General features: G+C 41.8%; 1 protein-coding gene across 10 annotated transcripts in view; it reads left to right on the plus strand.

The window, feature by feature from the left end:
• The first annotated feature begins 1,165 nt into the window (after positions 1–1,165).
• Positions 1,166–17,149, plus strand: part of GNB1 (G protein subunit beta 1) — a 77,566-nt gene continuing 61,582 nt past the window's right edge. For 4 of the 10 annotated variants that reach the window (XM_082230434.1, XM_082230433.1, XM_082230427.1 and 1 more), the window contains exon 1: positions 1,166–1,475. The gene's annotated coding sequence lies outside the window, so the exon portion shown is untranslated. Of the gene's footprint in view, positions 1,476–3,044; positions 3,252–17,149 lie in introns of those variants that run through there. The other 6 variants (XM_082230432.1, XM_082230428.1, XM_082230426.1 and 3 more) reach the window with 2 other exon arrangements.

Below are 17,149 nucleotides of genomic sequence, written 5' to 3' on the forward strand. Positions count from 1 at the left end.
CCTTTCACACAAATGACTCCCCTCTCCCCTCCCCCCAAAATAAACGAATCCCCTCACGTAGCCTGGTTTTGTCTGTGAGAAAGATTGTAAGTACAGTACTGGGAACCAAAAGGTAGGGTTGCCCTATTTGAAGGAGAAAAAAAAGAAAAGAAAAAGAGGGCGCTATGACGGCCATTCAAAGCAAATAAAGGCAATTTGCCTCAAATTTTACCCCGGGGAAAAAAAAGAGAGGACAACATGGCAACCCTACAAAGACCACCCATGTTGCCTTCCTTCACCACCACGAAGGGGCTCCTTTTAACTTTCCCGCCCCCTTCCTTCCTTATCATGACGTTTTTATTTATTGGAAACGACTAGTGTAACAAAGGCCGGGGGTTGGCATGACCCAAAAGGAGAAAAGAACCCCAAAGCAGCATGAAGTGACTTATTTTAACTTTGATTATATTATTTTTGATTTTTTTTATTTATTTAAAAAAGCACCTCAAACTGCCTGGTTTTCAGTTCCAGGAAAGAGGCGGCACGAGACGGGGGGAGGGGGAGGTCGAGGAGGGGGGAGAGAGAGAGAGAGAGAGAGAGAGAGAGAGAGAGAGAGAGAACCCAGGCAGGCCAAACGGCCGTGCTCGGGGTTTCCCAGCCGGGCCGCAAGGGCGGGGAAGCGAGCGAGCGAGCAGGAGGCAGAGAGAGAGAGAGAAAGGAAGGAAGCAAGCAAGCGAGCAAGCGGGGAGTTGCCGCCTACCCTCGCCTGCCGCGCCCAACCCAGCCAGCCGAGACTCCGCTGCTTTCCCTATGGCCGCGAGCGGGAGCTGAGCGGCTGAGCCCACACCCACCCACCATAGCTTTTTTAAAACAAAAAACCGAGGACCGCGAAGAGAAAGAAAGAAAGAAAAACCGAGAGGAGGAGGAGGAGGAAACAACCTCCCACACATAACAAAACCTGCCCGCCCGAGCGACTCCCTCAGGGGACCCCTTGCCCGCCCGCCCGCCCGCCCGCCTCCTCCTCTTGATTCGACGTTCCTGTTGGTGGTGCAGCCGCCGCCCTCCCTCTTTTCTCTCTCTCTCCCCCCCTCCTCCTCGGTGCGTCTCCTCGTGAGGAAACGGAGCGGCTGCCAAGCGCAGCGCGGGACGGACGGCGGCGGCGACGAGGCGGCAGCAGCAGCAGTAGGGGCTTCCTCCTCCTCCCCCTCCCGGTTTATTTCTCTTTCTGTCCCCCCCCTCCATACCTCCCCTCGGTTTCCTCCTCTTCCTCTTCCTCCTCCTCTCTGTTTCCTCCCTCGACGCTGCCTCCTGCCCCGCTGGCTGGCCTGACGGACTGAATTGACTGGAAGGAGGAAGAAGGAGGAGGAGAACCGGCGCCTCTCGGCGGGGGTCTTACGAGGGGGTCGCCCGCCCGGCGGGGAGGGAGAAAGGAGGAGAGGAGGGCGTATTGGCTGGGGGCGGCGGCGGAGGCCGTGGATGAGCAACGACCGTCGAGGAAGGTGAGAGAAAAAGAGAGGAAAGCATAATATGTAGTATTATTGGAGGGGGGGGCGCGTTGTTTCGAAATCTTCGCAGGGATCCGAATCACGTTCCCCCACCCCACCCTTTACAGCTTTGCTTGCCGTCCTTATTACGGACCCAGTTCGTATCCCCACCCTGAAAAAAACAGGCCTCGTTCACCCCGTTCCTAACCCCCCCAAGCCCCATGACAGCCCCTGTTCACATCCCCACCCTGAAAAACAGGCTTTACTGACCCGATCGGGGGGGGGGGGAGACTCGTCCCCATCACATACTCTTCCCACCCACCCCGCAAAAAACCAGGCCTCATTCGGTTAATCCTGTAAAATCGGGAAACCTTGTTCATTTCCCCACGCCGAAAATCAGGCCTTAATCATCCCATCTTTTAAAAAAACCCAATCACCTCCCAATCACTGATCTTGTGCATGCAGTCCCGTCAAATCTCTCCGCGGAGACCCTATTCCAACCCCCCCGCCCCATTACGATCTCTCCAGGCCCTTGTTAAATCACCTTAAGCCCTTGTCTTTTAACCAGTATTTTCTAAACTCTCAACATCAGCCAATCCTGTTTCTCTCCCTACGGCCCTGTTTTTTAGGTGCTCCTAACCCCCTTTCTTCCTCTGCCACCCCCGCAGAAGCCTCCATTACGCCCCTTCACATGCTCCTCCCTTTTTAAATCATTTTCTCCCCCCCACCTTAAAATACTCTCTCCTCACTTCTCCCATCTAGATATCTATCCCCCCATATCATCTCTTTTTCTAAAAAAACAAATTGTTGGCAAAAAAAAGAAAAACATTTCAGTGTGTTTCAGTTATGGGGGACGGAGGAACCTTTAAATAAAATCCCCAACCCTGGGTCCCTCCTGTTTTAGCCAAATCATGCTTCTCTTCCCTCTCTAGCCTTCTAAAAAGAGCAATGCAAAAACTAAGAGGGAGGGAGGCTGCCCCTCCTTGAAATTTGAGTACTGTACTGATCAATTTCCCCCATATTTTCTCTTTCCTTTCACCTCATACACTTTCATCTCCTTCCTACATCATGGCTTAAATCTTGCTCCTTTCTGCCCCACTTTCTCTTTCACCCCTCTGTTTTTACCTCTCCCCGCAGAATTTCCCCCTCCCAGCTGCTTTAGACTGCCCTTCCCTATTACAGCTACTTCTGCTTTCCCCTCCCTTTTTAATACTCTCCCTTGCTGTTTCAAATCCTTTCCCTATCTACTCCCCTCCATTTTGCGTTCTCTTTTTTCTCTCTCCCCTTCTCTATCCTGTCCTCTCCCCCCATCTTACAATGCCATCCTTCCTGACTAGGCGAGGTGCCCTGCCCTTTTTTGTTAGGGCTGCTGACACAGGAAATCAAGAAATAACCATTTCGGTTTTTTTGCTTTCATTGTCTCCATCACTGTCCCACCCATCTCAGAACATCAGGGAGGGGGAGTGTTTTTCTTTAGCTGCTGGCCAGAGATAGGAAAAGGGTGTGTGTGTGAGTGTGTGTGTGTGTGTATTTATGGGGGGGTGTTGAAGAACTGATTCTTTTCTGCATGCGTTGAGGCTAGAAGTGGGGGGAGGGGAAGGAGGCAAGCCAGTCCACAGAGGATGCTTGGGAGAAAATATCAAGAGAGTGCTGTTTGTGTGTGGCTGGTACTGTAATGGTGGAAAATTGATTGGGTGGAGGAGAGGAAAACAGGGTGAGATTGCTTTAGGCAACCCCTGGCCAAGGAGAAGGCTAAGAAAATGGAATCTTGGGGGTTTTCTTCTTCCTACGGTAGGAAATGGTTTGGAGGCGGGGAGAGAATAAGAAATGCTTCTACTTTCACTGTCATAGCAGAGAGATTTAGCTGTTGTGTTTTTTTAGTTGCTTTTCTGCTTTAATAGGTGTTGTATAATTTTGCCATTAATGTCTGCTCAGGGTACACGTTGGCTGCTGGAGAACCAGGGAGCGTGCACATATGATTTTTGTGGTGTGTGTTGTGTTTTTTTTTTAAAAAAGCAATTTAAGGAAAATTGCTTTTGTAGTAAAAGTTTTTTTTTTAAAATAACTAGGTGAATTTCTAAAACCACATAATGGAAATGCTTGTGGAGACTATTGTGTGACTTTAAATAATGAATTAATCCAGAGGATAAGGAAGGATTTTATTTTATTTTTTAAATAATGTGTCAAGAAGAATATTAGAATGATATAGAGGTTATCAATTTGTCACTGTGATGAAGAACTAAAAATTTAACGAATGTGATTTTTTTGTCATGATTGCCTTAGCAAAACCACTTATTCGAACACATTTTATGCAAGATACATATATTTTAGCCACTTTAAACAAGGCAAATGCTGTTTCCTTAAACAAAAAATGAAAGCTTGGAAATGGGGAAAGCTGCTTCTCACACCACCTATCCATGTGGATTTGGATGTGGTGAAAGAATAATACCAAAAATTGAAAGGAGGCTGCTGTCGCCATTTATGTACATAGTCTGAGGAGAGGTTTGTTGCACATTTTGAGGCTTTCCTTCTAAGCACAGGCTTGTAAATAAAGACAAACCGCTTCTGCTGGTTTTGTGAAATGCATGTTAGAAAACGAGATGAAGATGAGATCTTAATTAATCTTAGATATTAAGCATTCTCTCTTTTGTAATTTTGGGAAGAGGGGATTGAATAGGTCAATTGTTTTAGTGGTTGCAGATTATGGAGAGTGTGCTTGTTCTCCCCCCCCCCCCATTTTTTTCGGGGAATGAATGGATCTTTTTGTGCTGGGCCCGGTAACTGCAACAAGATGGCGTTTGCAGGAAGGCAACTCTTCGTTTTCAACTAAACACAGCTTCACCAAACCAAATCATGTTTAAATTCCTTTTCTGACTTTGATAAGCTTTTTTTTTTTTAATTAACAGATTTGTTTTGTTGGGGCTAGGGGATTGGCAGATGTTCTAAGTTTTTAATCTTTTGATGCTTTTCAGTCTCCAAATAAAGCCGGGTGGGTGGAGTAAATAGTTTTATTGAAATTTTTACATCGTGGCATAAATACATGGGATATAGTGATGGGATCATTTTTAACTTCTCAAAGCCTCCTCATAAGAGTTTTAAACTCTTTCCCCCCCTAGAATGTTGCCACCAATTTTCTTCTACAGCAGGGCTTACATAAATCTTATACAAGCATTATTTGTAGAACTGTGTAATCTGTCAGTGTGATCACATGTGACCTCTTTGTGATGTAAAGGAAATGCAGTTCTGCTCCTTTGCCAAAAATATGACAGCTTCTGCAACAGTATTTGACCTGAAATTCTTCAGAGAAATATATATATAAATAAAAAGTGGCATGAAGCAGAAGCTTGCTTGATTAGTAGAACATTTTCCCTGGTCTTTTATATTTTTTATACAAGTTTTTACATATTTTAAGTGCTTACTGAAGTAGCTTGTACAATTGAATGAGATTTTAAAAGTTGGTAACATTCTTTATTAAAAAACCAATAGCTGTGAATGTGAATTTTAATTCACATTCCAACTGGGTTAAAGTACAGTACTGCAGACTTCTAACTGACCCAAAGCAGATTAATTTAGAAGTGAGCAGAACATATTTCACAGTCTGTATGTTTGGAATTGTACCTGCATTTGCAGAAACATTTGAAATTGCACTATTTGGATGGCATCAAATTATTGTTAATAGCTTTAAAATAATACTATCAAATTTTATTAGTTTAATTTTTATCTTACATCTGAAAGCTCACCAGGGCAGACTAGATGACATTTATTTATTTAGTACACATATCTTGCAATTAGTAAAATGCATAGTATATTTTGAGTTTAATAGTAACCCCATACTCTTTATTATGGGTTCTAATTGTTAGCTTATAACAGTGTTCTTTGCATTTGGCGTCGGGTTTGTTTTTCTGGGGGGTTGGGTCTGTTTTGTGTTTCTGCTTTGGTACAGTACATTGTAGTTGAGGCCCACATAAAGAATAGATATTTGGATAAATGCACAAGATATTGATTGACAGTTACTTGTCATTATTGTATTTTCATGTGCACACCACTGGAATTTTGATCATGTTTTATATTTTCCTTTTTTTGCTCTTTTCTCTATGAGCAGGTGTTAAAATTACCTAAGGGCCTGTGTTCACTAGGGTTTATCCCTGTTCATTGCAGCTGCTAGGTCAATGTGGCAGTAGGCATTCTGTCATGATACTTTATGTGTCTGGCATTGAGAAACTCATCCACTTACTTGGAAAAGTTTGAACTTGGAAGTTAACCATATCATTGTATGGGGACACTGATTGATGTTACAGTACCTAGGCATTATGTGTGGGGGGGCATAGATGAGGAAGTCTGAAATGTGTTCTATTAAACTAAATTAAAAGCATAAGTTAGAGGCTGCTTGGCCTCTTTTTCAGATAAAAACTAAAAAGGCTTTAGTATAAGGATGTCAATTTCCATTGTATCTTTAACAGCTAAGCATGGTAACCGGTCATAATAGTGGTTATGTAGCCAGCAAATAAATGCTGTATGTTTTGAGCAGATTGATTAACAGGAACACACATTACTGTTTTGGCTTTTAGGTCATCCTTTCTGCAAATCAGCCCTGCACATAGCTTGCATTTTGTGTGCAATAAGTTTCTCGAAGTGCCAGGAAGTAAAGTTAGGTCATTAAAAGAGCCACTAACTGTTCTAGGAGGCATTGCTGTGATTTCTCAACCACAGTTTGGAGTCAGAGCACTTTTTCTTCAGGTGAAGATTGTGACTAGTCTATGATCTAGAAATAAATTTTAAAATGTGCATTACATACAGTGAGGGGGGAAAGTATTTGATCCCCTGCTAACTTTGCCCATTTGCCCTTTGATGAAGAAATGACCAGTCCATAATTTTAATGGTAGGTTTATTGTAGTGTGTGGGACAGAACAACAACAAGAAAACTCCCAGAAACCCAGTCAGTCAGAGATTGATATGCATTATAATGAGTGAAATAAGTATTTGATCCCTTTGCAAAAGATGACTTAGTACTTGGTGGCAAAACCCTTGTTGGCAATTACAGAGGTCAGACATTTCTTGTAAGTGGCCACCAGGTTTGCACGCATATCAGGAGGTATTTTGTCCCACTCCTCTTTGCAGATCCTCTCCAAGTCAGTAAGATTTCGAGGCTGATGTGTAGCTGCTCAAACCTTCAGCTCCCTCTACAGATTTTGATGGGATTAAGGTTTGGAGACTGGCTTGGCCACTCCAGCACCTTAATGTGCTTCTTCTTGAGCCACTCCTTTGTTGCCTTGGCCATGTGCTTTGGGTCATTGTCATGCTGGAGTACCCATCCTCGACCCATTTTCAGTACCCTGGCTGAGGGAAGGATATGCTCACCCAAGATTTGACGATACATGGTCCCGTCTATCGTCCCTTCAGTGCGGTGAAGGTGTCCTGTCCCCTTATCAGAAAAACACCCCCAAAGCATAATATGTCCCCCTCCATGTTTGATGGTGGGGATGGTGTTCTTGGGGTCGTAGACAGCATTCCTCCTCCAAACATGGCGAGTTAAGTTGATGCCAAAGTGCTTGATTTTGGTCTCATCTGACCACAACACTTTCATCCACTTCTCCTCTGGGTCATTCAGATGTGCATTGGCAAACTGCAGACGGGCCTGTACATGTGCTGTCTTGAGCAAGGGGACCTTGCGGGCTCTGCAGGATCTCAGTCCTTCACGGTAGTGTGTTACCAACTGTTTTCATGGTGACCATGGTCCCAGCTGCCCTGAGATCATTGACAGGTTCCCCCCATGTAGTTCTGGGCTGCTTCATCACCATTCTCATGATCATTGCAACTCCATGAGATGAGATCTTGCATGGAGCCCCAGAATGAGGGAGGTTGACAGTTATTTTGTGTTTCTTCCATTTGCGAATTATTGCACCAACTGTTGTCACCTTCTCACCAAGCTGCTTGGCAATAGTCTTGTAGCCCAATCCAGCCTTGTACAGGTCAACAATCTTGTCCCTGACATCCTTGGACAGCTCTTTGATCTTGGTCATGGTGGCTACTTTGGAATCTGCTGGATTGATTGCTTCTGTCGACAGGTGTCTTTTGTACAGGTACTGTAATGAGCTGGGATTACAGGTAAGACCTCTCCCTTACAGCAGGTGTCTCTAATCTCAGCTCCTTACATACAGTGACGATACCAGGTAGCCTGACATCTGGCTGGTTGATAGGGGATCAAATACTTATTTCACTTATTATAATGCACATCAATCTCTGACTTGTCTTCTGGGTTTCTGGGGGTTTCCTGTTGTTATTCTGTCTCTCACAGCTACAATAAACCTACCATTAAAATTATGGACTGGTCATTTTTTCGTCAGAGGGCAAATGGGCAAAGTTAGCAGGGGATCAAATACTTTTACCCCTCACTGTATTATGGAGTTGATTCTACAACCTCACATAATGCTGATATAATCCAACTGGTTTCATTAATAATGTCACTACATGAAATCTGTAACTGCTCCTGTTTTTTGTCACTTTCTCCATACTAATTAAAGTGTATGACTGAATAAAACATATTTTGCTATTATCTGAGGGCTTTCAGTGGAATAATCACACTTCTGCTAAAAATGAATGTAGCTTTTGCTTCCTGTATTTTGCTTCCTGCAATTGGCTCAAGTTTCAGTCCCTGGATTGGATTAAATTCTTACTGTCCGTGGATTTTGGCTTTGCATTAGTGGATTGGTAATTGATATTCTCAATTTTAATATCCAGATGTAGCCATATGGCATTCCGTATTGTTTGAGACTGCCATTAACACGAGCTTGACAGAAGAAAGAAGGGAATGAATAATTTTGTGTAGATGACAGATTTGGCACCGAAGAAAAATCCTTAGTGCTGTCATCTTCTTTCCCCTTGCCCCAGCAGGCATAATAGGAAGAGGAGAGCTTCTAGGATAATTGGTCATTTTGAAAGTATCAGTCATTGTGAAATGGCTAAAGACTGGTTACTTTTAAACCAAATAGTCAATTATATTTGGAGCCTAGAATGGCAGTCATTGCAAATGCAAGTGACAGGGTCACTTCCCAGAAGGCTTCTAGGCAAAGGCAGAACTAAGATGACGACAAAGGGCAGAAGGAGGGAGGTTTCTGACACTGTAGAATAAGTTCAGGCACTGATGGTTTATGAAAGGTTTTGTTCAGAAAATGTGCATTGTAAGGTAAAATTTAAAGGCATTGATGATAAAGAGCGGGAAGCTATTCCAGTCATAAGGAGTAGTATGATAAATGTCATGGATGACAAAAGGGAGCTGATACCAGATGAGAATATGTAAAGGGGAGTGAAGGAGAATGCCAGGGATAAAAGAGGTAGAGAATCTGATAGTGTGTTTGGTTGAGAGGTACTGATTCAATAAGAAGATGGTCTCCTCTCAGCAGTGTTTATTTATTTATTTAATAAATTAATAAAATTCATATATGGTTTGATTGTAAAAACCAAAAGCAGTTTCCAAACTTTGGATGCATGGTTTATTAAATGTTGGAGAAGAATCCTACAGAGTTGATGAGAAATAATGCATCTCTTAAATAAATATTTATTGTGTGTTTAGATGCCTGCATTTTAAAATCTGGATACTCTGGAAAATGTTTGTATCCATTACTTCCATGTTTTGTTTTGTTTTGTATTTGTTTTTTAAAATATAGCAGTGGGAGTCATTCATATTGGGACTGAGGAATAAGAGTTAATCCCACCCACAATTTTTCTGGTTGACACTCCCCCTTGCTCCACTTCCATTTGCCGTGTGGTATACGCTTTGCTGTCTTGGGCAAAAAGCAGTTTTGGGAGGTAGATTTTTAACTACGAAAAGGGGGGGAAGGGTTAGAGCTCCTCTTCCTGCACCATGGTCCAATACAAATTCCTCTCTGCATGCACAGCTGCATTCGCCATTTTTAAAAAATGGGAAGGTCTTAATGTCATTTAGTTACATCTTTAGTCTGTTTCCATACCAGAGTGTTCTTTGCCATCTTTAAGGCTCACTTAATTTTATTATATCAGGAAGATACGTTATCAAATGTGCAGATGGTGAAGGGGGCACACACACATATTTGCATATACATGCACACTTTATATTTATCACTTGCACAACTATAGCATTTAGAAATTAAGGGAATACTTTTATCTTTCTGAGAACCTTTTGTGTGTTTATCTGTATTTCGTTTCTGTATTTCAGTATTCTGTAATACTGTTTACCATATGGATTTTACCATAGTTTAACTTGGAAAATATGTGTTATATTTATCTTCTTTACCTCACTCTCACCTTCCTGCCACATAGCAATAAAAATTGCCAATTGGCACCATCTTTTTAAATTATCTTATAAGTATTTGGGAAAATGGTGTGTATGTAGTGCTGATATATTAATGGGAAAGGGTGTGGGAGGAAATAAATTCACTACAAATTTTCTGCTTCAGTCCTATTGCTCCTTGTTGTATATACTTGCTAGTAAGAAAAATAGGCTAACCTGAGGCAAGTGGAAGAGGTAACCTTTATCAAAGATCACACCCATGAATTGTTATAATTCATATGTAAAACTTCATCTGATACTCATCTCTTACATCTTTAAAAGTGAGCTATGCTGATATGTTCTCTTACAAGTGAGATGCATTAAAAGACTTTCATATCTTTTCATCTAAGAACAGGAAGGGATTCTCTATCTTAACTCTAAAGCTGTGGTTCATCTAAGTGTGAGTTTTCAGGAGTCTTGAAGGCATGATTTACTTCACAGTTTGTAGTTTGGTAGGACCTTGAAAGAGTGGTATATGCATTCTCCACTGCATTAAGATCTAAATGCAAGCTCTTGGTTTTTTAAGAATGCTGTTTGATTGTGTTATAAACAAAGGGATCTGTGGCAAAATTCTCATTTTTCTGATGAGGATATGCCTTAGCCCCACTCTCCTATTATACACAAGCAGGCTGTCATTTTTTAATTCAGTTTTTTGGGAGTCATTCTTGTTTGAGGGCAGAGGCATCTCTCCGGTGAAGCTTAATGTTGGGCAAGAGCTGTTAAGCTGCCTGTCAAGAAGCCAGAGTGAGACCCTTCCAAAATCTAATTTTGTGTTCAGAGTGGTGTTTCTGAATATGTGAGTAGGTTCAATACTTCTGGGTGTTGAAATTGAGGAGTCTTTTGTGGCAAACTTTGATACTCCCTACTTTAAACAATAAAAAGTGTACTGAGCTTTATGTATACCCTAATGAAATAACAGTGTAGTGTATAGGTTTGTTGCTTAGGTTGTCTTTAAATTAGGAGCACATTAATTAGCAAGAGGTGAAATGCATAAGACTTGTTAGGTGACTTAACCTGTGTTTTGCCATGACTGCTAATTTGAGTAGAATTGCCAAAATTTATGAAAATCTGCTACATAAGCTTTTCATGATTCTTTCACTATCTTTTTGAAGTATCAAAGATACTTGCATAAGAGAAAGGTCATTTAGAATGTTGACACATAAGGGAATGGTAAGGGATGTGAGCTTTTGTGTAGTAATGACATTTTCCCCCCTGAGAAAAGAATTTTAACTTTGTCTTCTAATTACAAGTTAGCTGCTTCAAAGGCTCATTTAAATGGCCAGAAGTAATTTTCAACGCATTCCTGGAATTACTTGTGTTTTTGTCCCTTTGGATGCCTGTGGGAATGCTAAAATTAACTGATCTTTCTTTTACAGCCCTTCCCCCAAGTACACCTTTCTTCTTATTGCTTGCCATTACAGTAGGCCCACAACGTACACACATTTAACTTGTGTGCATTCAGCTTTATGTGTGTGGGGATTTATTTATTTTTTTAAAAAAATCTTGGAATGGGGGTGGTGTTCCATGAAAAATGACTTTGGCAATTTCACCTGCCAATGAACCCCATGTGTTTTGGCTTTAGGTGTGATTTCCTGAATGCAGCCCCTGTGTCATTTGAGGCCTTACTTTATTGAAAAGTTGGGGGGACTGGGAGGTGATAAATGTAATGTTGTGTTTTAGAAACCTAGGAAGCTGATATATACAGAGTCAAAACATTAATCCATCTAGCTCAGTATTGTCTACTTTGACTGGCAGTAGTCAAACATCTTTCAGACAGGAATCTTTCCCAGCGCTATTGGAAGATGCCAGGGGCTGATTGTGATACTTTTTGTATGTGTTCTACTGCATTGAGCCATGCCTTTTGTCTTAATATTATAGCAGATCCAAATGTTTGCTGCATAGTGTTTTAAAAGCAGACTAAGAAGAACTTCATATATATGAGAGATACCAGTAGTGTGAGCTGTTTTTATTTAAGACTTTTAACATAAACCTCAATCTGCAATGGCTCCATTCCAAACACACCTCTTCACAAGTTTCATTATTTTAATGATTTGATATAAAATTCTGACCTTATTTTTCTGAGCTATTTGCATGTGAATAGAATATTACAGTGGCATCTTTTGCTGCATTTAAGAAAAGCATCTCATTGAGCATAAAAAGCACATGAAAAGTTCATGAAAAAGTATACTCTATCAGGATGGTTAGTGCTCTATAAATACATCTCTTGCCCGCCTAGCGGTTCAAAAGCACGTCCAAGTGCAAGTCGTGTTTGTATACTTTTGGACTGGACTCAGTAATGTTTTGATTTGCGAAGTTGATCTGCAAAATTTTATCAGGTGATAGCTTGTTCTGTGAGAGGATGACAAGCTCTCTCCCTGTATGCAGCTCTCAAGGTTTTGCAAGTAATGTAATTGGTAAGAGTGTGAGCTGAAAATATACCTGTTCATTGATGAGGTGATACTTGACTTCACTAAGTGGCTTCAGTTAAGCAACCATCTGCCTTAGCCCCTCACATCTGTATATTGTTGTTGTTGGCATCCATCAGTCTTGAGATACAATGGAGTGTGCCTCCAGGGGTGAAGTCTAACTGCAGTGTTAGGTGTACTGAAGTGACCTCCCAAGGGCACAAACCTGGGCAGTATGTATGGAGGTCCTGGGCTGCCCAGACAACTAGACACACACACCCCCTCGCCCGGTCTCACCAAAGGAAAGCAGAGCAATATGTTTGTCACCAGCTTGACTGCAGGAGTTGCCAGAAGGAGGTGTAAAAGGTGCCATCCAACCATCTTAGAAATTCCACTCTGGAGAGTAGCTGATGGGTCTCAAACCCTCAGTGAATTACAACTTCCCCTGCATGCAAAGACAGGCTGCAGCAGATTGAGTGGATGAGACCAGTACTGGGTCCAACAGTAAAGAAGGCGGTTTCTGCAGGTCCTGTAGAGGAAAGTAAGGGGAAGATGGGGGTCATCAGCTTGGGAATGTAGCCCATCTTGGAGGAGGAAATCTCTGATGCTAAATCTCTGCTGCCTTGCAGTACATTTTTTGGAGAAGAAAAGGGTAAGAAGTAAACCCTACCATTGGTTGTCAAACTTAATCCGTTCCAGGAGGCAGTTTGACTCCCGGAACAGTTCGGAAACCAAGGCGCTGCTTCTGATTGGCTGCAGGAGCTTCCTGCACTCAATCGGAAGGTGTGTTGGATGTTCGGCTTCCAAAAAACGTTTGCAAACTTGAACACCTACTTCTAGGTTTGCGGCGTTCGGGAGCCAAAATGTGCAAGTACCAAGATGTTTGACAACCAAGGTACGACTGTATAATAGTGGATTGTTATTAAATATTGATACATTAAAAGAATTTTAAGTGTCGGCTCCTTGTGGCAGTTGGGCTCCTTGTTGCAGTTGGGGCTTAGAGGTGAGTCCTGAATCTGGCCAATTGAAGACTATTGTTTTAATGATGGCATGATGAAGAGATACGAATTGATAACTGCTGACCAGAGGTGCTTGATCAAAGATCAGCCATTTGTTTAATGTTTATAGGTAATCATGCAGTCCTAGGTTTTATGTGCAGGTTACTAAGTCCTATGTTTATTATGGCTGGCACATAGCCTGACCAATCAGTATGTTTAAATCTTATCGTTTCTAGCTGGTCCCAGTTGCTTTTGAAAACTTGGTAGATTGTGTTAACTCCCACCTTTCAACAACAGACTTAGCTGTTACTTTCACAAATCACTTGAACTAATGACAGCAGTTCTGCATGAGGTGGCAATTGGTGTTCTTATTTAAACACTTTTAATTTGGATGCCACTGCCTTGTTTTTATGTTTTATGAAAAAGTCTAAATCCTAGCACATATTAACCAATATTTTAAGTTTGTTGCTGTCGCAACTATATCTTTTCGGAAAGGAGTGTAGTAGCTCTCTAAATTTAATACACACTATTGCTTCAAAGATTTCAGTTTGATCATAAGTTTCATCTTCCCTTGATTTACACAGATTCTCTTAACAAATAATCAAGTCTACAAATACAGTGTTCGAAATTCGCCAGGCACATTTTGCAACTTACTATTGGCCACTTGCAACCACTTGAAGATGCCCATGTGCTAGGATGGCATCTGACATCTCCACCACCTGGAGGTGTATGTCTGGAGATCCTTGGATCTTGACTGTTTTCACACACTAGCAACACATCCTGTAGAATTCTATCCATTGTATTTTATCTGCACAATCAGAATGAATTTCAGGAAGCAAAAAGTTGTATTGAAAAATATGACTTTCAAGCCGCCTTGCCCCAAAATGGCAACTAGGCATTCGATTTTGGCGACCGTTTGGTGACTGGTTTAAGGAGCCATTTGGTATCTAGCTTATATATCTGTGTTTCTAACACTGCATACATACTGATGCTTGGTTGAGATCCTCCAAGAAAGAAATGGCTGGCAGAGGTGGGAGCCCAAAGGAGCCCAACAGGCTTAAAAGCTATACAGGAATCCAGCAGCTGCAAAACTGCAGTATCAAGGGTGGCACCACTGACTCATGAAGATGGGTAGAGTTTGACAAATGCATGGTTCTGTAACCTTGCTTTTGGCAGAAACAATAGGTTTGGTCTATGATGTAGTATCCTGCGGCAAACAGAGTGGAATAGGAATTTTACCTTTCTTAGGTAACTGACAAAATGAACCATGAGCCATAATTGGTGATTGTCAAACACTAGCTAGAGTGTTTAGTAGGATACAGTTTTATGTTTAATGCAAATGTATTGAAATTAGAAACTCTGTTCACCTTAGGACACACAAGTAATTTTACATTAATAACCAAATTGCTCTCTCTCAGTTTTGTACCTGAATTGCACTTAACCCAATGTTGTAATCTTGTTTTGAACATTTGCTTCTGAAAGATGCATGGCATCTACTCAGGATTTGTGTAGCCCAAGTGAGTGTGAGCCTGTAATGAGAAGTCAGTCAGTCTCTTGAGCATGGAACCCTTTGAGTTCTGAAAGGCAATAATATCTAGCACTAGGATTTCACCCAGCCTCAAGTAGCTAATGCAGGAGAAAATGCCATACTAGGCAGTGCATTGCATATCTAGATGCTTTGCAACTTTATCAACCTCCCTGTAGTCAGCAATTCCTTCATATTATACAAGAGAGGTGGGGGGCAGGTGGAGAGTAATGATTATCTTGCGGTGGTGTTGCTCTGTCTCCCCTAACTGCAGACATGCAGCCTACGACAGATTACTATCAAGGGAATGCAGCCCTTAACAGTAAAAAGATTCCCTCATCCCTGATAATAAACACTTCTGAAATGATGATTGCATATAATGGTTCTGTCTAGTAGAGAGATCTTTGTGCTAGAAGATGAACCTTTAGTAACAGGGTTTCTTGGAATCGTAGTGAAGATGTAGGTCTAGGAGCATAGTGCAATGTCTGTAATAGGAGCATTTAGCATTGTGCTCTGGATCAAAATTTGAAGGCTGCTTTCTGTTCCAAGAATTCATGGATGCCAGTTAGGGAAGAATTACATATTATGTAATATATTACAGTGATAGAACACCAGTCAAAATATAGTTGCCCCAAATGCAGCAGTCAGAAATAAGAGAAGTTACTAGCTTTTCATAGAAGCATCATGAGATTTCTTGTTTGGGGTGACTTGACTAGGCAGATGTTTTTAAACTGATTGCCAACCTGGCACCCAGAAATCTCCACATAGTCACAATTGGACCCATACCAGTAGCAAAACACACCTGACCCCTGGGGAATTTAGAACACTGGTTGGTCCCAACTAGAAATGGGAATAGTGGTGCAAGGGTGATAATTGCTGAGCTGGCCTAGAAGATCCATTGCCCCTCCAGCTCCCAGGAATTGGAGAGGCATCAGGTCTTCACAACTGAGCACTGGGAAGAAGTTTAGTTTAAATCAGGAAATGCTTGTTTCCATCTCTGTTACTAGGGGGTGAGGGAAGAGCCAGGTTTTGGGTTGTGTTCAATGTTAGCCCTGCTAAAAGTCGACCTGTTGGAATATTGGTGCATTAATGTATTTCAAGTTGTTAACCAAAGAAGAAATGTCATTAGCCTGGTTACTTGGAAGAGATAAGGAACAGAGAAAAGATACATACAAGCATCTTAAAAAGTGCTGTGTTACTTTGGCCTGTATTTAAGTATAAGGTAGGATTCTTAAGTTCTGTGTGAGGATTTCCTTGAGTTTTAAGTAGCTCTGAACCTTTAGAGTAGGTGTGGTGAGCCTGTGACCCTTTATGCTGTTGGACTCTTTAATTTCCATCTGCTTGAGCCAGTCCATAGGAATGACTGTATAGTCCAGCAGCACCTGGAGGGCCGCAGGTTCCTCTACCCCTGCCTTAGGAAAGAACCACAATGGTTATCCTTTTATATGGAGAAAGCTGTATAGAACACCCCCTCACTTGCACATGTTAAGCATGTTAACCTGTGATTTTGTGGTGCAGACTGTGACTAGAACAGTACGAATCGGTTGGACCAGGATGATATTGTTAGCTCTGCTATGTAAGGAAGCAAGCAGGGTTTTGCACACACTGACCAGTACTTGGTTCTAATGCCATCACTGTAGACAAATGGATTTTATTGTTCTAGGTATTTTTAAAAATATTGCTTTTCCAAGCAAAGCCCATAAAAGACACTTACAGCAATAAAAAGTACAAGTATTTTTAAAATCCATTATTAGGAAAACCAAGAATAAGACAGATTCACAAGAATTAAACACTCAGAACTGCAGTAGTGTAACAGTGTACCATCACTCATCTGGTGACTGGGACAAAATGTTACCTGGGGAAAGCCAATCAACTAAAATGTCTTAAGACCTTCAGAAAAGCCTGACATGTACCTACACACTATATCTCTACTGGAGGGAGATCTAAAGATGTGGTCATCCACCTCAAAGAAGTTGGATGTGGATACACCAAGAATACCTCTGATGCAGATCTCACTGCATGAAAAGGATCGTACAGATGTAGGCAATCATCTAGTATTTCAGTCCCAAATCATTAGGGCTTTAAGGTTAACACCAGCAGCTCAGTTTGAGCACTGGTATCCAGTGTAGCTGGTATATTACAGTGGACTGCCATATACCCATCAGGACTTTTGTAGTGCATTTTGAACCTGAAGTTTCAAGATAGTCATTAACAGTAGTCCCGCAGAGTACATTACAGTTGTCTATCTGGACATGTCTGGAGCATGGATCCCTGTCTGTCGTCCTCAGAAGGGGCTGCATTTAACATACCAGCCAAAAGTGATAAAACATACTCCTAGCCACTGATGTTACCTGGGCTTCCCCAGTCAGTGCCAAATCCTAGAGCACTCCCAAACTGTAGGTATTTTAGCACGTCAAAGTGCAAGTAGATAAATAGGTACCGCTCCGGCGGAAAGG

Source organism: Podarcis vaucheri, assembly GCF_965113315.1.
Source record: "Podarcis vaucheri genome assembly, chromosome: 7".
Lineage (NCBI taxonomy): Eukaryota > Metazoa > Chordata > Lepidosauria > Squamata > Lacertidae > Podarcis > Podarcis vaucheri.